At 37.3% G+C, this 27925-nt stretch overlaps 1 protein-coding gene across 7 annotated transcripts in view; it reads right to left on the reverse strand.

The window, feature by feature from the left end:
* The window catches only part of MEIS2 (Meis homeobox 2), a 171117-nt gene that overhangs the window by 62308 nt on the left and 80884 nt on the right, over window positions 1–27925 (reverse strand). The gene's annotated exons all lie outside the window — the stretch shown is intronic.

Here is a 27925-nt window from a genome sequence, read left to right on the forward strand (position 1 = left end):
TCAGCACTGGTTCTTAGGAGTCATGACAACCAATTCAATTACTGTTGGGTTTATTGCCAATATACGTGTTGAACCTTTTATGGGGCAAGGAGTGGATTACTTGACGCTTACCTATGACTAAGGGGAGAAAATCATAGTTCATGGCATCCAGATTAACTTTCAGATGAAAAAATAAACAGGATTAAACTTATATCCTGCCTCCCTTTCCTTCACAAAGAGCTTTTTGGGGAAACCTTATACACCTACTATGCACAAAATATGCTCTATCGTGATAGCTAGGAGAAGCTTTTGGAGATCATTAATTCATGTATAAACCCCAGAGACCTGACTGAGTAGGGTTTGAATAGGCATTAAATTAAATATGCATATGTTTTAAATGCACATCATTCATTATACAGCAAAATGAAACTTTCAGGGGGTTTTGATGCTGCTTACAGATCACATCACCTAAACACCCCAAAATAAAACTGATTTTCTCCTGTACTGACATTACATTTTAACATAGAAATCTCTTGCACCTCTATTTCAATAATTTTTTTCTCATATTTTCAATGCCCTACCTACCATTCCGCGGAAGAAATAATCAGTCATCTGGAATTAGTTTTTTTAAGAAGACTGAATATTTAATTTTCCATTATCTACACTTTTAAAAGCAGGCACTGTTTAATGCCATTGATGAATTGACATTTAACAAAGCAACATCACTTCACAGCAAAAAGGGTTAAAGAGATCTGTATTAATATAGAAGTCAAGCTTTTAATATTCTGCAAATATTAACAAAGAAAGATGATAATGTTGAGTTAATATGGGTTAAGGATAAAAAGAAAATAAATTTTTCTGATTGCTAAGTGTTGACACTTTTTTGGCTAGGCCTGCAGCCTTTTCTTGAAGGCTGTGTAATTACAGAAGGCTTTTCCCCTCCTTCCCCCTCCTGCTTCTAGCCCACATTAGTAATGACCCCTTCACTGCTTCAAAAACCACTAATAGTCTTCAGCAAAGGCAAGAAAAATGAACAGGATAAATTGGAATCCACAGTCAGTAATTTGCATCATATGAGGCTGCTTTGGCCACTCACACTCATTCCTGGCCATCAATCGTGCGCTGTCAGGTGCTGCACTCTGCCACCATGATAAATATTCCTCCTAACACTCTGATTCGTCCAAACAATGTAATTGTCCTCTATTCTCCTCTCGGTAATGGAGATAATGAATGACTGCACAAACAAGAAGGATTGCTCATCACAGACACAGGGGTGGCTTCAAACTGAAAAGCCCCGAGTACAAATTTTAATTGACTGAAAACACAGGTTGAAAGAAAAGAAATCCTGTCTTCCATTTCCAGGCTTTGAGACAATCACTTCTGAGCATTCCTCTTCTGGGTCGGGGGGTGGGTTCTTTATCCTGAACGTGGGCCCCAAAAATGGGTAAAATGAGACTAGAAAATCCTGCCCTTGGAAAGCAGCCACAGAAATGCTGTCCAGTATGCAATTCATGTAAAACAACTCCTCACTTTAACTGTGTTTAGTCCCAAACTGCAAGGAGCTGGTGTTATGAAAAAAAACCCTCTTCTCCAAATGGAAACAGTTCCATCCAGCTAAATACTTATTATACTGCAAGGAATAGTATGTTTTTAAAATTTTAGTCAAAATATAACCACGCATAAAGTGAATTGCATTCAACAGCAGAGAACATGATAGAAATCAGCGAGCCTACTCAGTGTGATAGCCATCCCGGAGCTATTAAGACGTTTGAAAATTGGTACACACAAGATCAACAAACACTTAAAAGCCGAGATCTTATCAAAATTCACCTTGCACAGATGGTTTTTATTATTCCTAATTAAGAGTGAGGGACAATAGCACAACAACTTCAATTTATTTAAATAATGTTCTACATTTTGGGGAAGAGAGAGAGAGAAAAAAATTGGTGTTGTTTTCTGTTGATTTTCCCCCCCTTCAACATCAGTGATTCTGCGGCTTTTAAATGTGAAGTGGACTGTTTATCTGAAAGTGTGCTGGCAGACTGCCACCATATTTCTAAGATTAAAGAAAGGATTGAAAACAATCAGCTTTCTGAGGAACTGAAACCATGACAATATGTTTCTGATTAATTTACAAATATATGTATATATTTAAGGCTAAACTACAGAACCAGAAAATTCCTACTAGTTAGTCTATCACAGGCATTCTTACACTTTATTAGAACAGACATCATATTGAAATAATAAGCATGGGAGGCCTTCATTTCTTCTTTGATCTATATTACTAAATGTCTGACTGGCTCAGATTTAAAATAAACTTTGATATGCTTGCACTTGAAAACTAGAAAAAGACCACAAATAATAATTTGTTGTCAGTTTCCATATTCTTTAACTAAAAGCTATAGTTTAGTCTGTACACTGCTGGATGCCAGGAGATGTTACTCCAGTCACACCTGCAGTGGCTAAACTTTCTGGTAGGAATATACCCTCTAGTATGGTTGCAATGATGATAGATCACTTCATCATCATGGAACTAGCTGAGATGAATTAAAGGTACAGGTCACAGCTTTACCTGCTTTGCAAATCTCTTGCAGGTGAATGTCATTATAGCCTTAAAAACACAGATATGTACTGAAGAAGAGTGCCATAGTGCTCCTTTTGCTCTGAACATCTAAGGGTTGTGATTTCATGACCCAAACCCTGCCAAATGCATTGCAAATGTGCAGGCAAGATCTTGAGCTGTTTAATGATGGCTTTTCAGTGCTGTCCTGTGTGATTTAAAGGTATTTTTTTTCTGTGAAAATGTGGTCAATTTGCTTTGAATAAATTAAAAGATAATAAACAGCTGTCTTTATGTGCTATCCATGCCCAGCATAGTTGGATTTGGTTTTAGACTTGGGAGTTTATATATATATAGATAATAATTTTACTTAGACTGAGGTACAGGTTATAGAATTTCATATAAGATTAGTTTATTTTCTTATTTAGAAAGCTAAATTCAGAGGAAGGAACACAGATGGGAGTTTCTAATCAGGAGGTGAAAGAATCTAAATCATTCACCCTTAAAAAGCATAAAGAGTACAAAATGCTAGAGATTGTTTCAAAAGGCAGTATTAAACAATACACTGACATCCTTTAACTTTTCTTAGCCTACTAAAAGCATTCCTTAATTGTCTGTTTAAATGTGAACCTCAGTAAAAAATGAGTTAACACCCATAAAAAAGGACAGAGCTTTGAAAATCTTACCACCTCTAAAAATTCCCATTCTACTGAGTATATATCATCACTTTGTCACAAAGGTAACCATGGGTATCTCATGAACTCTTCAGCGCTACTGGTGGTCAAATAGCAGTGCCACAAAACACCTAGTGCTCTATTTACAGATGATAAGGCCTTGCTTCAGACACAAGACTGAGCTCTAAAATGGGTGCATTTCTGATTCTATATGATGACTGCAACTCATTTAAGAAGGAGAGAAACCACTTACATTTCAGAAGTTTCAACATTCAACAGCAACAGAAAGTGCTATGAGCACATTCCCCTGACAGACTATGCCTTGGTGGAATTCCATTTAAATCATGGTCCTAGTTACCTAAGATGTCGTGCATCTCATCACATCAAAATCTTCTCGATCTCTTCAATGTGTAATGCCACTCTAAACGGTGAAGGAGAAGGGGGACCTTCACATACAGAAATTCAGAACCAAGATTGCTTTTAGAAAAGGTTGAGGGTATCTCCTGAACCAAACGCTTTTCAAATTTAATTAAAGCTTGGCTGTTTGATCTAGTTTTCTTAGAATAAATATTCTTCTCTGTTATGCGCATACATGCTGCTGGACACATTGAAATGGTTCTGAAGCACTGATGCCTACATTCTGAGCAGAAAGGTGGTTGTTATATCTCTGTTAATTCCCAGAGAAGACCACCCATATAAAAATGGTGAGCACATAGTAAAGCACCTGGACAGACTGACTGAGCTGGAGAATCAGAGTTGTTGTGGATGATCTAACACCAAACACACCAGCACCTGGTAGTCCTGAGCCTTCCCTATCAGTAAAAGATAGCCATAATTTACTACTGGATAGCATAAAGCTGATTTGAGCCATATTCTGCTAGTTGAACTAAAGCAAGGAGAAATTAAAAAACAAAGCTAGAATAGATATGGAACACGGGCCTAAACACCATCTCTACGATATTCTTGACTCTTACTGGTCTGATGAACAAAGGACTAGGAGGATCCATTTTTCTGTGTTTTGCCACTTTAAAGACATCAGGTAACACATTCAAAGAGACAAGCTGATGTGCTAAGGAAGTTCAATATACATGAGAGGGTTGCTGATGACATATGGCTGCTTTTAGACACAACAAAAAAGAAAGATGACCAGATGTGTGGTTTGCAGGATGAAAGCTTGAGAAGCTCATTTACAGGAAAAAAATAGATGTTCTAAGGAATGGAAGAAAGATGATTAATAAAGTAATAACATCCAGTATTGCGGTAAAAAACTTCCCATCATCACAATGGAAACAGAACAATGACAGAGAACCATATTCTCCAGCACTGTAAGAAGAAAGGCATTTTGTAACCTCTTATACAAATTTTCCCCCTGAAAAATTTTCTTCAAGTAAATTAAAAGGAGGGTGAGCAGCCCATACAGTGATTTTGAAAATGGTGACTATTCCTATATGGACAAGAAGGGCGACAATGAGCATTATCACTCACCAAATACAATTTGGCTCTATTTTCTGGGAAGAACTGGGGTTTCTGGTGAAAATGTTAACATATTACTCTTGTCCAATTTCCTGCAAAGCTATCAAACATTTCAGGGGTTTTGATACATAACAATAAACAGACCCTTTGACTCTGGTCTTTTAATTCAGAACTTTCACGCAGTGAGTTCCCTGAAAGTAGGATAAATAATGGGATGGCCTGATGTAATGAATGGAGAAAAGAATCTATGTAGAAAATGGAAGAATATCTGACAAGGATCATAAGAAATTTAATAGTGCACTTTGTAGCTAGCACCTAATTAAAAAAAACCCAAACAAATAAAACAAATAAAACAACAAAAAAGAAAATGTAGCAATTACTGAAAATATTAAGGTTGCAATTCATAAGACTCTAACTTTAGCTAACTGGAAATATTTCTGTTGCAGTTGTGGGACAGAATTAATTGCAGAAGAGAGAGACACTCAAAGTTAGACTTAAATTTTGTTGATAGATTAAAAATAGGTAAATTTGGTAGCTGTGGAAAAGATTAAATGATAGAGAAGATTTTAAAAATGCATTTTAGATAACGAGGAAGTACTGGAGAGAGGAACAGTGATATTGGAAAGATGGCTTTCAGGTGAGTCTCCAGGTATAAACACAATGCTTAATAATAAAACCAAACAGTATTACAGTAATTTTCTTCTCCTAGATATTATATGATATCTTCTAGATATTTAGATATAAAACCGTTTCCATTGAGTCAGTAAGAGTTTTGCCATTATCTTCCTTAGAATTTGATTTGAAGCCAAATTTAAGAAACTTAACCTTTCAGTAAACATACTAAAATGTTACTTAAGGCTTCTGAAACATGAAATCTGTATTACAGACAAATATTGAAGAGTTTTCTGTAATATTTTACAACTATTGCAAAGAAAGACTGAAAAGACAACATGGAATGCATATTTAGAATAAACAGATATAGCTCAACATGAACTAAAATTAAAGACACTAGTTGCAGACCATAATCTGTAATGAAGCTAAGGCAGAGAGTCTTTCAAACTACTAAACAATCAGTTTGGTAAAGTAGTCTCAGAAGTAATAAAGGAAAAAATAATACTGTAACTGCTGAAGTAAAAGTCATAATGAGAAGGTCCAACAGGGATGAACAGAATTAAGCTATAAGACAGAAAGACTACTTTTAAATAGTTCTCTCTCTTATCTACAATGAAGCGCCTCATCAAGTTCTGCTTTGAGAGAGACCTGGAGCAAATATGAATGATGCGAACACCTTACTAAATGCAAGTTGAGAAAATAATCAGCACTACTAAAAAGATTGTCCCTTTCATTAATATCAGGAGGCAGAGCTGTGTCTCTTTTAATGGCTTAAGAAAGCAGAACTGTCTGGTGGGCCCCAGATTTTTCTTCTTCAAAATGTTAACCTTTACCTACCGACAGGCTTATCAGAAATCTCTATTTATGCTAAAGATCAGCCCCACCAGTACAATTTGGAGGCAAATATCCATTGCTGATGCTATACAGGCACTGGTTTTGATGTAAGGTACTCCAAACAAAGGGTTGTAAATATCAGATGCAGGTATATGACAGTTTTCAAATTTTGAATTTATTAATTTCCACAACATTTTTTCATGCTTACCTAGACTACTGGCGTTGACTGAGTCGGATGATCACTTAATACCAGATCTTTTTACTTAGTCTTTCCAATTTGGAGTAGGATTTTTGAGTCTTATAGACATGTTTACCAATGGAACCACAAAATATGATTACAGCTGTCTTTCAGCCATCTCACTGAATGACTATTTTTTCAAGATTGGATAAGCTAAAGAACCTCAGATTCTGTATTCAAAAAGCTCAGGACCTCATAAGGATTTTCATAAATCTGGTCCGAAACAAGCCCAGTGCCCTGCCTTGCAACATACCCAGGGAATCAGTTCCTACAGGGCTGATTTAATTGAATTTGAACCCCTATCTAACCCACAGAGATGGTTCTTTTTTGATTGCCCTAAACCAAATTCTTACAGAAAATAGTTTAGAAATGCATTATGAAAGAATGCAGGGTTCACAAAGCCATAAAGATAAAGCCAAGTTTCATTTTTTCTGCGCTATAGACAAGATTTACAATTGAGAGGGAAAAAACCCATGTTCACTATGAATGATAATGGGTGAACAACTAGTATATTCAATCAGTAGCTGGCTTCTGTTAGCTGGGATAGAGAACTGCATAAATCAAGGATTCAAGGAAACACAGAATAGGGGTAATATAACATGTAAATGAGAACAAACATGACCATGAAAAGACAGATACCTTAAATACCCAAGAACCAAAAATGTTTTCTTAATAATTTCAAAGGAAAGGAAGATTCAAAATTAATCCAATATAAACACGTGAAACTCCAGAACTATGAGTGTTAAATACATCTCCATCCTGTAAAAGAATATGCAACATGTTGTGGACTATTCAGTGAAGTATCTGTTACTGAATGTCCAGAACAATTTTCTGAACTTCAGCAATACTTTGCAAAGCCTAATTTAATGAGGAAGGCAACAGGGATTTATGACAGTGAGGTCTTTCTTAATTAACTTCCCAGTGTTGTTAAATAATGTTATCACTGGAGCAGAGGAATGGAAATGCCATAGATATTATCTCTTTCAGTTTTATTACAGCACATGATATAATTCCAGATTAAAGACTATAAAGTAGAAAAATGTCTCATAAACAAGTAACAACAAGTGGTGGGTTAAGCTGTGAAGAGTGAGAAGTCTCTTTGTACTTTATATGTAATTGAGTTAAGCAACAATATTAGATAAAGCTAGAAATACAAAAGATTCATGCACTGTTAGGCATGAAAGGTATGCTAAAGGGCCAACCTACCATCCCACAAAGGTAATAGAAGTTCTCTGAAGACTTCAATGGAAGCTGGATTTTTAAATTTATTAGCCTTTACTGATTAATATAGAAAGCCACTTTTTTCTCAAGATGAAGATGCTGTTACGGAAATGGTGAAAAAATGGTGTAGAAAGTTGTAGTCAATGTTTTCTGAATCATCTTGATATAGTACATGAGTGAAAGTATCAACAAGCACAAAAACATATATTGTTACCTCCCTCACCACCACCTTTCTAGATCAAAGTTCAACAAGCTTTGTTAAGGGTCTTTAATTTAATCCACGATCCTTCAGGTTCTACTGTTTTGTGGATCTTTTTTTTTTTACTTTACTACGAAGGTGGAATAGGCAGGGCCAACCACATCAGAAATGTGATGCCAAATACTCAAGCCTATAGAACGTAGGCACAGGCCAAGTTACAAGTATGGAGATTAAAATCTACTCTGCAATTATGTGAATTAGGTACTGATACTGCAAAAATTGCAATACATCTATCATAAAAGAAAAGCTAAGCTCCCCAGAACTGATGTCTTCAGCACCAAAGCTTATAAACCAAGAGAATTATACAACTGACTTGGAAAAATAATGTTATGATTTAAGCTGTGTTGTGTTGCAAATGGAAAGTAAGAGTTGTTAAATGTATTTTGTGCCATATCCTGGCATTGATACTTGCACTGTGCTATTAAGCAGCACCTTATTCCATCTGAGAACACTTTGAGTTTTATTGGGTTACACACAGAATAAAACACTAATCAGTACAAGAAAGGTCTGGCTCTGAGTTTGGCTCATAGACAGAGGACCAGAGAGAGAACTTTGTTTTGGTTAGTCTCTGAGTAGGAGACTTTGAATTTCCTTTTACCTTACATCTGCTGAGCTAGTTTATTACAAAAGAAATGGGAACTATGGCAATACATAGCTCCAAGTGTCTCCCATTCATACCATAAATATGTGAGGCCATGGCTCTGGGCAAGCTTTTCAACACATTCAGTAGCAGGATTTGATAGAATGCAACAGCTAACTCTCATTGCACCTCTTAATTTGCTTGCTGGAACTTGGCAATTTACCTTTCAAGAGCCACAGACCAAGTGGATATCTGTTTGGCATGCACAAAAGTTCTTTTCAGGGATCTAGTGAAAGGATAAGGTATGGTCTGCAGCTTAATGAAGTTATAAGCTAGTGACATATCTTGCCAGAAAATTTGCATGACCTACTATAAGGAAATAAAGCTAGTCATCACAAAATAAGGGATTATATTTTAATTTTGAATATACATTTTTAATTTGTATTTAGCTTATGTTTATACATATATATATGTGCTAAATTTGCAAAGCAAAGGCAATGGCTGCAACAACTTTTGTAGTACAAAGACATCACAATAATAGTGAAACCCTGAACCATTCATAGTTAAGGCCAGGTTTACTGAAGAGTTCATTCAAGTTTTGGCAAACATTGTAAGGCTTTTGGTTGTAGTGCTGCAATGGTGCTTTCAGGTGGCAACTAGGTGAAACTCCTGTGGTTCAGGCTAAATCTCATGAGAAGTCTGAACTCAAAGATGAACTCTAAGCCATGGATTTACATAGATTTACAAACATTTCTAAAATTCTGCAAAGGGAATCTGCAGCTCAGGTCTTCAAAGGATATTCACTTTCCGAAGCATATGTAGGTTTTGTTTGCTATTGTCCCAGTGAGGCCAGAAGAGAAGACTATGTGCTCTCTTCTTCCTGGAAAGTCCTCTTTTCCGCCTCTGGGTAGAACTGCTGACACAAGTTGGCAATTTCTACACTGACAGCTTGCATACAGGGTTTTGAACTTCCTGACAGAAGCAAGACCTGAAACCTTGCCTCTTTGAGGAAGCAAGAGTTTTTAACAGGTGATAGGAAGTAAATAAAGAATATTAGTAGCCAGCACAGAGCCAGTGGTCACTGTTACGAGGTTTAGAGCAGAAGTCAAAAGGTTTTATGGTTTGGGGAGGGGGAGGCGAAGGGCTTTGAATTGAAATGGCCCTTTTGCACACGGGTTTTTAGAATGTGGATCTAAAAAGAATAAAGCATCTGAGAAAGCATTATGTTTGATTTGAAGCATTTATTAGTACTCGTGCCTCTTTTTTAATTATGATTACATTTAAATTTAATCAGCTATGTGAGGTGACAGGGAAAACATATGGAAGAGGAAGTAGCTTTGCAAGGTGTTTTTGAGGTCAGGAGAAATAGGGATGTTCATGCAGTGAGACACAGGCTTTATTTTGGAAAAGGATTTAGCTCAGTCTCAGGAAGACAATCTGGAACAGAAAAGTGAATCTGTGGGAGGTTACAGTAAAAGGTGGTTGAGGAGCAGGGAAGGGTTTTAGAGCATGAAGTGTGGGTACTGGGAAAACCCATGGCCAGAGGGACTGAGAGGCTGGTTTTCAGAGGGCTGTGGTGAGAATGCCAGGGAAGGTGGTGTTATCAAATCATATTAGGGTTTGACCAACACCTGGGCATCTCTGGTTTGTTTCAGAATTCTTCTGTAGAGTTTGAATTAATTTATACATAGGCCTCAGACTTTAGAAAGTATTAAAAGCAGTTTATAATCTCAGTTATTTGGCTCTTGCATTTTTTTCCCATTTCTCTTTGTATTTGCACAGCTTGACAGTAGACTTAGGTGCAATAATACATTCTACACATTGATGTTCTACCTACCACTACCACTGAGCAAAATATGCTGATTTCCACAGGCTTAAAACAGAAAAAGCATGAAAACAGACACATACACACACAACTCAGCACATACATGCTTAGGAAACAGTAGATAGCAACATCTGCCATAGATCTGTAACATTTAAAAAACATTTAATAGGAAAATATTAAAAGAATGTACAGTGTTTACACATTAGAAAGTCTTGATTCAAAGTAGTTTTTTTCAGAAGTGCATACTGTTTTACTATATGGTAGGTGCCCTGAGATGTCATTAATCTGAAAAGAAACAAGAAGTATTTGATGCCACCATAGAAATATTTAGGGGCCTAAAGATGAAGGCATGTATGAAGAAACAGAATAGGAGGTAGGTAGCTAATTCACCTGATTTCAGTGGGAACTAGGCATGCAATGTATTTAGTTACTTTTGACAATTTGACAAGTTCTCATCTGCATTTTTAGTCACCTAAATATATTTAAGCTCTGGTCTTAATGTAGCCTGTTGACCCCTCCATGAAGATTGGATGCCCTCCCCTGAGGCCACCATCTTGCTGAACATCCAGTGCTCAACTATCCACTAGCCCTAAGAGAGAATAAAATATGTCAGTGTTTAGGGAGCTTGTGGAGCCCCCATAAACACTTAGGAGATTAGGCAACTTCAAATGAATGCCAAACAATTAACTTGATCTTTTACTGCCCATTTCTTCGGGGTAGCTTTTGAATAAAATCTCCTTACAATCAATAAAATACATTTATTACAAAGTACCACACTCCTACCAACAATCTGTGAGCTGGTACATACACTTCACGGCTTATAAACTGACACACTGTAATAGCTGCACAGTTTTTAGCAGCTGTCTCTCACACCATGTGTCCTGCCCAAGTGGAGACTGAGATTCAGACGTGGTGTTCAAACACTGAGATTATCCTATAACTTTCAGAACAGACAACAACCATATGATAATTAATTCCCTAAAACTAAGCAGGAAGAAACAGCTGAAGAGGAGAAGGTTTTTTTTCGCTGCAAAGAAGATGCAATACCCAGGGGGCTTTGAGAAATTGTGGAGGTGAGTATAAGATAAGAACTTTAATAGTAAACAGACAAATTGATAATCTGTTCCTACCCACATTTCAGTTTTGGAAATGGATGTGTGACTTTATGGCAAAGAGAAGGTGAATATGCCCCTGCGTCCTTATACATGACTCTAAATGTACTTATGAATGTACAGAAATCTGAATTCTACACTGATTTTAAAGAATTAATCCTCTTCTTTCTTTTTAGCTAAATAAGGTTAAAATATCCTCTCCTGCAAAATTCACAAAGATCTCTTAGTGCTTGGCCTTCTACCTCAATCTATTCCACATAGGAATAGTAGCATTCTTTTAAAATTATTGTTTTCAGCCTTGAAAAGCCTATTCTTTCCATCTTTGTGAACAACTTGCCTCTACTGGATCTGCAAAGTAAGTTGACAGGACACTCGTCCCAAAGGCAATCACTGAAAGCTATCACAGTCCCTGTTACATGGTAAGAAGAGGCTACAAAGTCAAATATGGACACCTACATTTTCGAGCTGTATGTTTTCAGCCTTGTGTCCTAAATGAAGGGGAAGAAGTAAGATTTTGGCCTTTACTCATAAGCAATACTAAGATAGTGCAATTTGCATCTCTTTTATGCAGGAACAAAAGTTTTGAGCAATCTTAATCTATATGCTGTTTTCTTGGCTTTCTAGCCACAGTGGAGTTGGCTCATCTATTTATTGGAAGTAAGAACTGACTCTCAGTAAATTGATTTGCATAACATACCTGCTTTTTACAAACAACAATTTTCTCAACAAAATGTTACCAAGTTGACTTATTTTTTCCATTAATTAAAAAAACAAGCAGTCAAACTTGATTTCTACTTTTATTCCACTTTTTGATAGTACATGGTGGCAAAGTTGGCAGATCTTCTTTACAAGTTTTAAAATTTTCATATTCTGTTGGAATTCAGAAAAAAATAAAGTTGTGAAGTGCTCTGTATGATTATAGAAGACTTGTGCCATTTTCATCTTTGGTTTGAGCAACATGCCAGTAAATTAAGATGAAGAATTAACATAACTTAATATTTGTGTATATTTAGAATATTTTCCAGACAGAGATCTTAAATTGCTTCATGAATGTTAAGGAATACAAGCAATGAAAACCTTGCTACATCACTCCCTGGAAAAAGAAAGCAAGAAAGGAAAAAAGAAGCTGATTTTGGGTGGATAAAGGGAGGCCTAGAGATACATAATATCTGACCCAATGTCATATGAGAGGAAAAATTCATAGCTGATGACAGAACCCAGGGATGAGCTCACAGAGAATAGCAGTAGGTTTCTGCATCAAGAAAAGACATTTCAATCAGCATCAGATTTTTAAGAGCACAGAGAGGGTAGTAAAAATCCTCTAGTTTTATAAGAAAGGCACTTAAGATCTATGACTGATGAATGAATGATGATATTTTTCCCACTACAAAAGGCAGTACTTGCATTTCTGTTGAGAATAATTAAGCACACAGAAAAAATTAGGACACTTTGGAAGGACTGACATTATGGATGATTTTCAAAGAAGTTTTAGGTTTAGGGGTGCTAATCCCATCAAAACAAAATAAGAAATGTGTGTTAAACTTCCTGAGGCCTCATTGAAATTCTCAGCTCATATTACTGCAACTGATTGCATATGAGAACAAATTGGAGTTAAAAGGAATTTAATTCTATCATGTTCATATGTTCATTTTTTTCCTGCTGTCATTCATTCATCATTTTATTTTAAAAACACCTTTCATTTGGCGATTTACAGTAATAAAACAACCATAGAGAAAACACTTTTCCTTCCATGCCCTCCCAAAATCCTGAAATTTTAAAAAGCAACACTAAACAATGGACCATAGTGTCAACTGCCTTGAATTGACAGCATTTCTCTGCCAATTTAAACTAGCTAAGTACGTGGCCTCCTGCCTTTTTGTGTTTTCCAGGTTTTTTCTCAGCAGCACCTGCATAGTAAATAAAGGTAAAAGTGCAACAAAATAGATGCAGACATATCAGCGAATAAGGATCTTTGCTTCTTATATACATTAGTGAACTTTTCTCCTGACAAACAGGCTATCACCGTATAATGGGCTTTTCCTGAAGTTTACTGCCGCACTGTTTATAATAACATTGCATCCAGCCTGCCTTGTTGGTACTCTTGCATTGCAGGGTAACAGTTCTGAGGTGGCAGCAAACAGCTTCCGTGCTTGTGTCAGGAGAAATAAAACTGTTATTATTTCATACACTTCAGAGGCCACACTCGAACTCAGCAGCTCTGCAGAGCTGTTGTGAACAGAAAGCTCTGCTGTAGAACACCGGGCTGCCCCCTCAACAATAAACCGTCTTCTCTCCCCTCCGTGTTTGGCTTCCTGCCAGTTGCCCATTTGCTTTACACCATCAATTTATATTCACTGAGATGGTGTAAGGTTCTAGAACAGCACTGATTATCAAATCTGCCTGCCAAACATATGAGCAGCAAAAGCTGGTCTTCCAGAGTCCTACATGTATCATCTAAGGGCCCGATCCTGTGAGCTCGCCCGACAGGGAGCAGTGCTTGGATCAGCCAAAGTCAATGGGGCCCTGAATTCACAGCACCAAATGGCACTGCTAGGAAAAAGTGCTCATGGGCTGAAGCCCATGGCTCATCTTTCCTGTGCAGAGCTTTAAAGGAGTGCTTTTCATAACCCCACCATGGCATAAGCCCTGCTGGAATCATCAGAGAGAACTCGTAAGCTTTTGTCACATATTTTGATTACTATTTCATCCAGCAGCAATTTGCCAGATGATACTAACTCCTCTTGTATATGTGAAGCAGTTTTTAAAAAGGCTTTAGAATAGCCATGCAGCCACTCATTCCTTGCTAATCCCAAAAACTGAAAAGCCAAAAAGCCCTTGATTTCTTATCCCCTCCCTCATTCGAAACAGTCCAACATCAGAGTTAAAGAAAAGTTAAAAATTGTGACGCTTTAAAAAAAGGACTTTAAAATGAAGTGACTGACTGATCTTTATTTGCCTTTAATGTCTAAGGAGCATGCACTTCTGGCTTCCAAACTTTCTATTTAGTCATGAGGTCTAGGAACTTCCTTCTTTAAAAGCAAGCTTATATTCTTAGAGGAAAGAAAAAACGATATTTACAGCTGGGATGGTTCTTTAGAAAGATACCAAATGTCATGAGAGCAGCATTCAGGAGGACTGAAAACACTGCATTAACAATGGATTTTAGCAAATTAATTAGCCTTGCCCATTTTAATTTTTCTTTCACGATGCTTTAAGCTTGTGAGAATCAGCCACAATGGGTTTTGTTCATAAGTTACTTTGCATCTAAAAAGAATTAGAATATTTCATGCTTGCTTTTTCGTGTGGTCATATATCGGTAATCCTAATTTGAACCCTTTCGCTTCATGTGCAATTAGTTCTCACCGAAGCCAATAGACGTCTTCCAAATGTAAGTAAAGTGGGATGGAGTTTTAATGAGTGGGAAGTAAATGTAACAATGAAATAGCTAATGAAGAGGTTTTGCAGAAACAATACAGATTTCTGGATTTGAATCAAACCAGTAGATATAAATACATCTACCTACTCATTACTTAAGAGCTATAATATTGGGCACACTTAATGCATTCAAAAGTAAGCATGCATTTCCAAATGTTTCCTAGCTATATTCATCACATCTCAATCCTAAAATGAACTCTGTACAAGAAGACTTATGCACATCCATAGTGTTATCTGCAAGATTACAGCCTTTATTGCTGACTATTTGTAAATAAGGATAAAAGTCAGCGTAGGCATCTCTTCAAATGCAGCTTTAAAATACCATATGTCCTTATGGTTGTGTTATGTGATGAAACCTGACAGATCAAAAGACCAGATTTCCCACTCTACATTGATTATTTACTATCATTCATTTTCATGCATTTTAATATGTAGTATCTACATTTAGGTTCTTGAGAGCCAGAGAGAATTCAAGCTGCAATACTTGGATCCAGACCCTGAACTTCACATAGCTTGGGGATCTGGCATTTTTGTTCAGTTTTCCTTTATGTAAACAACAATGTATGTCAGATGAAGTCCATGCTGTCCTCAAATATGCTCAAGCTGCCTTAGCCCTTTCCTCCTCTGCAATCCATTCACCTTTTCCCCTCAAAAAAGGAAAAATAAGTCAGTCCATGGCTAGAAATTCATAACACATTTTGACTGCAGGTGTCAATCCTTCAAATCACTATGTAAGTCAGTGGCAGGCCATGTTGTCTTTCTAAACATAAACTAACAAAGTGACCTGACAGAGATAACAACAGGGCTTTTACCACTTTTTTTATTGCCCAGTCATAAATTCATAAAGGGATGTATACTATCACCAGTTGGTAAGTTTGCTAGATAAACATCAACACCAATTTAATGACTTGTGTACATGTTATAAACCAGAGAATCTTTATACAAAGAAATCAGATAAATCAAACATGAACTGAGGCTTAGAGGAAAGCAATTAAAGCTTTAAGGTAAGGTTGCTGAGGGAAGGCCCTGTATCACATTATAGTGTATAATAGAAAATGTGTTAACATGGAGTACAGTATGTGAAATTAAATTAATTAGTAATATAAAACACTTCTAAAGCAGCATGTCCATTGACAGATAAATAGATTGAACATAAGAGATAAATAACCCATTCAGAGATCTCAGCTCTTTTTTTTATCAAAGAAAAGAAATGAAAAAAAGAAATCAAACTTCCTAAAAGACAGAGGTGATAAAAGCATAGCTAAAATAGACATTTTAAAGCTGACTTGTTCGCCCCAGGCTAGTGATTGAAAAGAAAAAGCATAGTTGGACCATAAAAAACCTATTGGACCATATTTCATTTGCTATAGTATATTTAAATGTTTCACTGCACACCAATTTAAATCTAGTTCCTTATAGGCTGGTATAAAATACTTCAAGCTGTACTACTTTCTGAGCAACTGTAAAGAACCTTTCTTTGAGACAGACTTCTTACAGATACCTCACATAGTCTTTCTTAAGGTTATAAATATACTTAAGGCTATCTGGGAAAATTTTTTTTCTGCTCCTTTCCTCCTTAACAAAACAAATGCACAATCTTCTGTTAGAATTAAGAATTAGCACAATACAAACTAGAATAGGAAGAGCTCCTGGAGCCCACATACAAAAGCTTGACATGTTCTCTAAACTCTGGACAAGACCTTTGTACAATGTACAGCTTTCCATCTAAAGCCCAGTCTGGGGGCCCCTACTTGTACTTTCTGGCATGCAACTGGCACAATTCAAGGACCCATTCAATTAATTGCGTATAAAATCCATACATGCCTGTTACTCTTCACTGATTGCTTCCTCTTCTAAGCTTCTACCATTTTCCCAAAAAACTTTTTCAGTTCCACCTCTGATGGTTACATACTGTTGACAGAAGGTGGTTGAGCACTTCACTCATTCCAATTTGCCAGATGAAAGAATCTGATAGCACAGAACGTGGGCCAATACTACTTCCCAAAGGTTATATTACAGTCTCTTCCGAGCTGAACATCTCTCGTTTCTGAGGTCAATGGCTTTGCAAGTTTTCTGGGATCCCAATGGACACACCAAGCATTTGCAAATTTCAGGCACACCTTTGGTGGTCCAGACTGTAATTCAAGGATCTCAGGTTTATGTCTATGGCATCCAATATGCTGAAGTGCCATATGCTCCCTGCAACCTGAATTAAGTGAGCAATGCAGAGGTTACTGTGGAAATTCTCAGTTATGTTGATTCCTATTCCAGTCTGGAACTTGCTACCCAGAGGAAAGTAAGTTTTGTTTTGGTGAAAGTAGGCTTCATCTCCGCAGTGATAGGAGCCTACATGTTAGCCATCATAATACAAAATGCTTTTAAATCCTCCCTAAGGGAAATGTATTATCCACCATTTCTGTAAAAAAGGAGTGCGGGGTGGAACATAAAGGTAAGTATTCTAGCTATATGTCAAAAAGTGTTGTTTCTCCAGAAGACTCAAAAGTATGCATCATTGCTTTAATAATGATGGTTAGAATTTGTGTTAGTTAGATTTGTCTGGCTGCAATAGAAAAAGTGATCGCCCGTAGATCTTTTGTAAAGGTGGATGCAAAGTCAATATTCACCTGATGAAAGTTCTGACACTACAGAGGGGCACTCGGTATACTACAAAAAACCAAAAGTTAGTAACGCATGCAAGGGTGACGAGGGAGGGGATGGGACATACTTTGAATGAGTAAACCATGCTAACTCTACAATGGAAATTTTAGAAGCATTTTGCGCAAGTTAGATACAGAAATGAAAGCTGCCCTGAGGCAACTTTATTTTCCTTACTGGGTGATTTGCTATCACTATGTAACTGCCAAAGCCTCACTATATTTGGCAACATCACAGAAAGTAACCTTCTCATGCAGGCAAATCGCTCACTAGTAATATCTGCACTGAATTAACCTGTGTAAGTATTTCAATATGAGGAGTGCATTTAAAGGCAAATTATGGCCTCATGAGCAGCATTGCGAATCGGCGGCAACTTACTACCAGTCCTCTCTTCCTATTTTCTGGAAAAGGGCTCCTAAAGTTTGTCCTTTTGTTTATTACAGGCAGAACAGGTATTCCTCTTGTAAGACAGTATTTCTGTTTGCTAAACTTCACTTTCCAAATTGATATTTAGTCTGCAGAATGTTTGCCCAAGCCTCAATTATTTTGGAAAGTTTTAGCAAAAATGATTCAGCCATTTCTGAAAATGAAATTAAAGAAAAATACTGGTATGTTGTTTCTTGCTCTATTTAATTGAGGAGAGTGTGCTTTGGAACAGAAGCATAACATTTGGAGAAAGGATGGCCCTGCTCTTAGGGATGTGCCTTTTGCCATCACTTTGAAAATCCACCCACATTTGGCCAAGATATAAACCTTTGAAAATTTTCAATTAGCACTAGTTCAGTAAAGATATTTAAGAGTTTGTCAGCTAAATTCTTCAAAGACTCCATATGTACTGAACATGCTCCAGCCTGTAAATGCTGGCATCTGCAGCACCCCCCACAGAAAAAAAGGAGCATGCACTGTTCCAGCTCTGAGCAGGATGTCCTCTGAAATAGTCCTTCTCCATTGCTGTGGACTATTCTAGACCAGGGACTGTGCACAGGGTGCTGTTATCTATATCCTCCACATCCCACATCTATGTGGCAAGAGGGACCACAGGGAAGTAATGTAAAGCCTTGTGGCATTTTTCTTTTAATATTTGCCACTGATGTTTGCCATTACAAAAAGCTTTAAAAAGAGTGCATCAGTGGGAGGCTCCTCTTTTGCAGCAAAATGGCAGCTAAGTTAGGTCCCAGTTCTTCATCCAACCTTCATTACCCACCTCACTGGCCCTGGTGTTTCTTCTTCCTTCATCATTTCTCTCATTCTACTCCAGTCCCAGGGTCCATGTCCCAGCAGCTGCCTCCTTCCAGTCTGTTCCTACTAGCCCAATTAATTCACAGTCAACTTCTCCCAGTGCTCCAGCTCCATTCCTTTACAATTCCTACAGTCTCCTTAATTCTCAGTGTAGTGTCAGCCTCCTTACTCAGCTAGTCCTCCTTTACCTCCTCCTTTGCTTCATGGTATCTCTGTCAGCATGACACAAACTATATCCTTCTCTCCCTTGGACAGCTTTGGTCCCCTTTCCATTTAGCTCTGGCAGCTTCCTCCATCAAAGTCCTGGGTATCAGAAGGAATAGTAGGTATGGGATAATAGTTCATCGCTTCAGGACCTGGTTATGACTCCCATCTCAGGCACTTTGAAACAGCCTCGCAATAGTATGCATGGTCACTCCATGTCATGAGAGAAGTCTCAACAGCACAAGGTGGCATGGGATTCATGATTCTGGCTATTTAAGACTAAATTTCTAGACATTGAGCTATCAAAACCCAGGAAGACTTCAGTAAGCATCTGTGAACTGTAATTTTTGCTAAGACTTACACTGTGGCCAAATTTTTACATTTTTATAAGGGAAGCAAAAGGCCACTCCTAGCATTCACCTGTCAAATTTCAAATCCCCCTCTCACAAACAGAATCACTAAAGAAAAGTCTCCAGAATTATTTAACACTGTTAAATAATGTGATGTGCACCATGCTTTTTTTTTTCCCTGATGTATTTTGCCTTAAATTTTTCTTGACATTTTAGCTATCTTTTAAAGGTCCTGAATAGGACATTAAGGATGAACCCATGATGCTATTCTGAAGTTATGGGTACACCCTGTATCTCAGAATCAGAAACTAAATGTTTTAAATCCTAAGATTGGCAGTGTCTATACATCTGGCCTTTTCTTTCAAGAAAAATACTTTAAAACAGAGCTCATTAAATAGGTAATGTAAATGTGCAATGTGTCAGATATTTGTACGAATTTCAGTTGTATCAAGTATTTCCTTTTGTAATACTTCTAAGCTGTCTGAAAAGTTTAGATTGTTTATCATATAATGTAATTTTTGTGAACAGCTTTCTCTGTTTACTTTCCCTGCTTTTCCATCAGCTCTACTGGGCAGAGCAAATGGAAATTAAAGTAAGTAGTCAAAGCAATTAAAGTTCTTGATGTTGGATAATTTTCTGTCAGTAAGAAGAATACTGTTACTTTAAAAGTCTAACACAACACTTTGGGTCATAGATATTGTATCCATTGCACTGCATTTTATAGATGACCAAGTAGCATTAATTGAAGCCCCATTCCTTCATTCTGGCCATGGGAGGACTATACACAAACTGTGGTTTTCTACTGAAAGAAAGAGAAAGTGAATACCAATAGAACAATACAAATGTATTTTGCAAAATTACTATATTTCCTCATGACAATATGGAGAGCTTGAAAGCTGAGCTTTGTATATCTACCAACTCCACAAGCCTGCAAAGTTTCTGGTCGCTCTGTCTTTTACCTGTATGAACCAACAAAGGCTTGAAGATTACCATGCCCTGACATGGCCTAACTAATCTGAAAATGTCCAGGAAAAAGTTTTAATTTTGATGGATTTTGTTAGGATGGCTGGATATATGAGTAAAGTCACATCACATTTGATCTTCTTCCATTTTCTGGGTTCTGGGTTAAGGTTGTAACATGGATTCCAGGAAAGCACTTTTGACTTCCTTCCTGGAATTCTGGGTGGCATCTGGTCATAGGAAATCAGACTAGGAATAAAAGGTTTGACAGAACTGAAGTGTTTGCTGCTGGATGAACTCATGAGTTGCAAGTAGGACAGGGTAACGCAGCAAAATGCTCTCAAGTTTCAGACCTAGTGGGCTATGCAAAACAGAAAAGTGGCTGTTTAGGTTTTATTTCCGCTCTGAACACTATGCTTTTCATACACCTATATTTTGAGGAATTCCGGGAAAATGAAAGAAACAAACCAAGAAAATAAGATGCTTAACTGAGAGATTAAGATTTTAAAAACAAAGAAAGAAACAAACAAAACAGCAAGAAGTTCTCTCAAATTCAGTGAAAAAGCAAAAACAAAGGAAGAAAAATCAACACAAATGGAAAAACAGTTTTATCACAAATTTTGTTTTCCAATAAAGCTTTGGCAAAATTTTTTATACAGTCTTCATAATTAAAAGTACCAAATCAGTATCATATTCTGGTAAAACACTGAATTAGCTTTTTAGGCATGAAATTCCCTCAAAATTGGGAAGCCACCTTTATTGAAATATACGGTGTTTTGCTTAGGAACATAATCTTTTTGACACTTGAAAGATAAAAACTGTCTGCTCTAGAAAATGGTTAGAATATTGAACACTTAAGGAGAAGGTTTTTAAAGTGTAGTTTGATAATTTGTGCCTTCTCTGCATTGTGTGTCTGCATGGAAATCCCCAGCTTTTTTTAGCATCTTGGAAAAGAGTTTCAAAAAATCATACGAAATTATACCAAGTCAAGGTCTGAAGCCCTATCTTCCTCCCATTAGATTCAATAGAAAATAAAAATAAATCCTTTTGTTTCACCACTTGTCTAAGATCAGGCTGGGAATGAGATGTGGAAACTAAACTATGTTCTCAAGCTTTAGGTCAGGGCTCTGGCACACCAGCAAGTCATTGTAGGAAATGCAAATTGCCACTTCTCATTATGGTAACCTTTCTGTTGATAGGGGACTTCTGTCTCCAGGGCTGCCGACCTGGCAAATTTCACATGCATTTAAAAAAAATCACACAAAAAATTAAACAAAACCAGAGTCTAGGAAAAAGCACATCAATGTAGAGGGTCTATTTAAAGAGGAATTTGGAACTGGACTTCTGTGATGTTTCCTGTATTTTAAGTGCTTTTCTTTTTCCACTCAATACATTAAAGGGACATGATCAAGGCTAAAGAACCTAAAATTAGACCTGCCAGCTGTGTTTTGGTTTGTGAGTATTCACAGGTCATGTTGTCCCTGCACACTGCCTGTCTGATCCATTCCCTGGAGGAGGCAAAACACTGGCACGTAAAGGAATTCTGATACCTCTTATATACTTCAGTACAGTCTCTGCTCTCCACAGAGTAAATTAGACAGACAGAAAGAAGACAGTATATATATACACCTCTGATCTTGGAAAAAGCATGGGGTTCTGGAATTCTTATTTTATACTTAGCATCTATGTTTCATCCTGCATTTTGGGAAATTAATAGGTTTTCAAAGGTCACACAGGAAAAAATACATTAATATTCTGAAAAAATTTTGGGGGTCAACTGTGTGATCTTTTACAATATCTTCTGAAAATATCTAACCCTTCCATAATCCTGTAAATGCAACCTGAGATTTTAGTATCTTAAATTACTCATTAGACTGCCAATTTTCTACCTAATAACTCATCTAATTACTGAAAAGCAGCTCTAGATAGCTTGCAATTGCTCTATAAAACTTAGTAAAATTTCAAGGGGCAGTTTATCCAAGAGATATTAATCTGACCTCTAATATTCAGGTTGTACAATCCAAACTAATTTGTTTTCACAGGTCAAGTACTACACATGTAACTGCATAGTTTTACTGTGTGTATGATCTTTGCATGTGCAAAATAAGAGTTTTTAATTGAGGAACTCAAAATTAGTGGCAGTTCTGGATAGTTTGGCCTTATAAACCTGCAAGATGAGCTCTGTTTTTGTCAGAAAAATCATCCGAATAAGTCAGTCAAATAGACATGGGTGTGTTATAGCCCTGTATTTAGGAGTTGACAAAAATCTGTAATTTTCAAAATACTAATTGAAAATGCATGTGAAAATGTTATACAGAAAGCTACATTTAATAATCTTAAAAAGAGGTCCAGATTTTGAACTAATGTAAGTCTCCAGAAGAGCCAATTTTTTTTTCTACAAATGTAGCTTTTTAAGCTCAAAATAGTATATAGCCCTGCTCAGGAAACCCTGGAATACATCAGCTCAAAAGCAGCAGTGTTAACAGAACTCACTACACTGTCTCTCCCACAATCCCAAGATGAGGAAAGCAATTGCATAGAACCAGAACAGCTCCAGCTCCTTCCTCACTGAATCCATTGTGTCAGTACTTTCTTCTGTAAAACTGGCACACAGGTGACAATACTGCAGAAATGGATCAAATCCTCCAAATGCACTTAATCAAATTCGGGGAGGGGGGCGACAACGACAACGACTATAACATGCAATACTCATCCTCTACCCCCTTTCAATTCCCCGTCAGACTTTTGTGCACCTATGCAGATAGACCTCCAGCGTCGAACAATACGGAATTCGTTACTTGAGTTATCAAGGGAATATTTCATTACAGAACAGGAAAGGAACAAACAGGGGTACATCAGACAACAACAACAAAAAATTTTTTTGAGGATAATGTAACAACTTTCTCTGCTGATTTGCTTTCCTATCCTGCCTTCAGTGGTCGGAGCCCATGGAGCTGATGAGAACTCATTCTGGGAGGTAGAGAGGTGCACATAAGATTCTTTTCATTCCCATTCAAAGTTTTAAGTAAATCCATGGTAACGTCCAGGTGATCACCTTACAGTTACAGAACGACTACATTTTATATTAGTAGAAAACCATAGGACAAATATAACTTAAACACTGCTTAAGGAAACACAGTTATACGAAATCTGCAGCTATACAGTTTTTGAAACAGCAAATTCTTGATTAGTGTGCAGTGATGATGCAAAATTATAAGTGTGAATTAAGGCAACATTATACCACATTCATGCGCTTGTCAGGAAGCATGATATACAATTCTAGTGGCAACTATTCAGCCACTGGAGTGACCTCACTGGTTTAGTATGCTTGGAGTTGCTGTATAAAGTGAGAAAACAAGTGTATCAGCATTGCATTAACGATGTTTTGCTGTAATCATAAGCAAGCTTTGCTAATATGTACTAACACAAGGCAACTTAAAAAAAAGTAGATGCCAAGTGTAAAAATTTTGCTGATATAAAATGTATACTACAAAGTAGCAGTAGTAAAATGAGATCTAGAATTTTGTCTTTCCATAGATTACCTTGCTAAACAGATTTTAAAAACAAAACAAAATCCCAAATGCCTCAAACATACCAAAAAAAGCTCTTATTTTGGCTATTCAGTTGTTAGCGTGATTTCCGTGTAACTGTACATATGCTAATGTACACATTTACTGTGTGCATGTTTATGTGCATATATCTACACACACATACACACTTGCACACAGAAAGAATACAGCACGTATTTTTACATATACATATATTGTCACATACAAACACACATGCTCCAGAGCTTTCCTTTTAGTGTTTTTCTTGAATCTTTACATGAATAATATCCAGCATCATGGACCTTGAACACTGATGACTCTGGTTAACGCTTTTATCCTTTGCTTGAAATTACAGGATCAGTCTAGCCAGAATTTATGAGAACCAGACCCCAGACCTCACATAGCTCACATATTAGACCATTAGGCATCTAACTACCTCTGAACAATTTCAATGCATTATCTTGCCTTCTCCCTGGGGCACAAACTTCACTCGTCCATACTTTTAATATATTTTGTCTGCATGAAGCAGATCGAGTTATTACATGCCAGCAGATCACGACTTACAGAAATCTCATTGCTCTACAGTGATGCAACTAATATCTTTCCCTTCTCCATTCTGAGATACCGCAGTAAAGAAATGGTCAATGGTGCAATTTTCAGTGAATTAATTGACAATGTATTCAATGCAGATCTGCTATTTATGTTTGCAGACCAGTTAATTAAATATTTCCACCTAGAAATATATTTGTGTGTGTATATATATGCTGATATACTACCATACATATTCACATAGGTAAACGGAAGAATTTTGCAAATTGTTTAAAACACTCACTGCTGCATTTCACATAGGTATAGTGTCCTTCTGCTGTGAGAGGTTTTATGCTTACTTTTCAAAGACAGTGTAAAATCAGGGTGTTGTTGCCAAACATACATTTGGATTATGACACTGGAGTGGTTTTGGTTTTTGATCGAAATATAACATAAAGTAAGATTAGAAATCAATTGACCTGTGAACTCTCCTGAACCTTTTACCTGGGTTGCAAGGCCATTATGTTCTTTTGTTTTATTAGCTTTTTCTTGGAGCAAGGCTGAACAGGAAACAAGGGTGATCCTGTCTCCTCCCTAGAGGCTGTTCATCAGCTGGCTCAGTTTACAGCAATAAAAAAAAATGGAAACATATAACAAGTCAGAAACCTTATATTTTTCTTTATGCATTATGATCATTATTATAATATTAATATTAATAGCAGAGGACAATCATGGAATTGCACTCTTTTCAGAAATCCTCTTCTGCAAAATGATACGCATGACTTTTCCCTGCACTTACATACCTTCCTTTATAACCCACCTCTAGTTAACAAAGTGATTTTAGTTTGGATCTGTTAAATGAGTTTCTTTTATAGTTCATTCTCAATGGACTCATAACAATTCTGTATTTCAAATTTAAATTCATTCTTAAAAAAACAGAAGTGAAAACCTTGTTTCTCCTTTCAAAGTTTGAAGCCCTATTCTGCAGAGTGCTCAGTGCCTTGGCAGAGATGCTTAACACCAGAGCAACTGCAAGAGAAAACAGGGATACTCGGCACCTCAGGGAAAGCATTTCACACTATACAGAATTGGACACTTAATTCCTAACTAAAACAAACTCCATCAAAAGGTCATCAGTCCTGGAGACTAAAACAGTTTTGATGAAGTCCAGTCTCCCACTCTGTTGACAAGCGTCTCAATTATTTTCAACAGCTCTTGGTGTCTACATCAGAAGAATGCAGAGCAATCATCAGGCTGAGGTAACCACAGGTCTCTCTGTGAGAATCTGCAGAACATGCACATTGAGCAGTGCTTTAAGACAGCTATTTTTTTTCCACCTGAGGTAGGAATAACTAATGATGTAACCAAGTTATCAGCTACAAGTTTTGACATACCAGCAGTGCATGAACTAATGCCTTGTAACTGCAATGCAAGAAGAAATAGCCCCTCAGGATAAATTCTTTGGAAGTCTGTGTAAGCAAAGCAATGAAATATCTGGATGGAAAAATCTAGAACTTTTAAATAGGACTGGATGGGACTTAACCCTGATAAATTTTCCTTTGTGCTATATGACTGGAACAAAGTGAAGATTTTCTGTCACTGGCTGGTTCTATGAGTCTTTGCTGATTTGCCCTAGCATCTAGATTAACTTAAGATACAAGCTGTAGAGAAGAAAATACCATACTCTTCTTCTTTGCACTCCCTTGCTCTTGATGTCCAATAGCATGTACCAGTGCTATATACATACACAATATGTACACAATATGTACACACGTAGGACATCTCAGACTTCAGCCTCCTCATCTTTTGACCAGGTGATTTTTTTCATTGCCACTCGCCTCTTACTTGCCCACAGATCCCTTGCCCAAAGCTGTACCTCTCTCTTTTCAGAATGCTGCCAGGTAGAGGTCTAGCAGTAAATACACCTTTCCAAAATCCAGCTATATCCTTTCCTATCTTTCTCTCCTACTACACGCCAATACTTCTCTCTAACTCCTGCTAAGTGCACAGATTTTGGGGTTACTGCTACCCCAAATTTCCATTTTTTCCCCAATATCTCTTCTTTCACTGGAATGCCCAGAATATCTGGGCTATTACTGGCAAGTGAGTCCAAATGATATGTTACTTTTGCATTTACGGCTTAGCTCGTGTTGCCTGTGATGGGAGGCAAACCTTCCCTTGGTCCCTTGAAAGCAACATACTAACAATAAATAGAGGCAATGCACCTTTCTGAAGAAACTGCTGGGGTCTTCTAAGCCTACAGAACACGCAACAGCTAGGTCTCCTCTAAAAAGAGCTATGGGACTCCCTTTCTGAAAAGAAATTCATTGCTTTTGGCATATAGTTTAAAAAACAAAACAAAACAGACAAATTCCAAACCCCAACTTTCTGCCAAAGTAAAACATAATGAATGAGAAAATAACAAATGAAATTAAGACACAAAAAAAAGTATTACTATTCACAGAATCACGGAATGATTGAGGTTGGAAAGGATGTGTGGAGGTCATCTGGCCCAACCCCTTTGCTCAGTCAGGGTCACCTAGAGCTGGTTGCCCAGAACCAGGTCCAGATGACTTTTGAATATCCTTAAAGACAGAGATTCCACAACCTCTGTGAGCAACCTGTCTCAGGTCTCAGTCACCCTCACAGAGTGTTTTCTGATGTTAAGATGGCACTTCCTGTGTTTCTGTTTGTGCCCATTGCCCCTGCACACCACTGAGTAGAGCCTGGCTCTGTCCTTTTGTGCACCTTCCCTTCAGTATTCACATATATTGGTGAGATCCCCCCTAAACTTTATCTTCTTTAAGCTAAACAGGCCCAGCTCTCTCAGCTTTCCTTTGTATGCTCCAGCCCCTTAATCACCTTCATGGCCCTTATTAGACTTTCTCCAGTGTGTACTAGAAACACAGCTCAAAATGTAATCCAGGAAAAACAGCTCAAAATATGTTAGGTACTGTGATATTTTCACCATCTTTCATGCTTTCATATGAGAGAATGAGCCCTTGCCATGTTGTCTGCAATGTAGTGTCTAAAGGAAGGTGTGGAAAGCTCAGTAAAGGATCTCTATTGACTAGACTCAGTATCCCACTCCAGCAAAAAAACATTTGTAGAATTGCTCTTCACAGCTCTTTCTTGTACTTGATGTTGTGTAGGTACCAAATAATTTCCAGCATAGATATACCATTAAGGGTATCTTTTCACAGGTATGCATTTTGTCCTTGCTAGCATTCATTTTAACTTTAGAAGACTCATTGGACACCACAAAAGAGGACATGAATGAAGGACGTAAAGACAGATTCAGAAAAAATGAGATGACTATACTAGCTGCTTGATAATTTATTTCTACTATTTTCAGTGCTATGTCCACTGCTTATGGCATGTGCTGAGAAGATGACAGAGGATAGTGATGGATAGCAACATCCATGAGAGCTCTCAGAAACCTAACCTAGGAAGACTATTTCCCCTCTAGACCATAGCAAAAGAGACTATTACTCTGATTACAAGAAAATTTAATGAAGTCTCAATGTCAACTCTCAGGACATGCTTCTTGCTGCAGAAGGTTGTCTGCAATCTATTTACTTGAGGTCAGGTTTAGTGCTGTTTGAATGCACAGGAATTAATCCTATACCTGTGGTCTTA

Source organism: Pipra filicauda, unplaced genomic scaffold, assembly GCF_003945595.2.
Source record: "Pipra filicauda isolate LSUMZ 115617 unplaced genomic scaffold, ASM394559v2 scaffold134_size1991817_pilon, whole genome shotgun sequence".
In the NCBI taxonomy this organism is placed as follows: Eukaryota; Metazoa; Chordata; class Aves; order Passeriformes; family Pipridae; genus Pipra; species Pipra filicauda.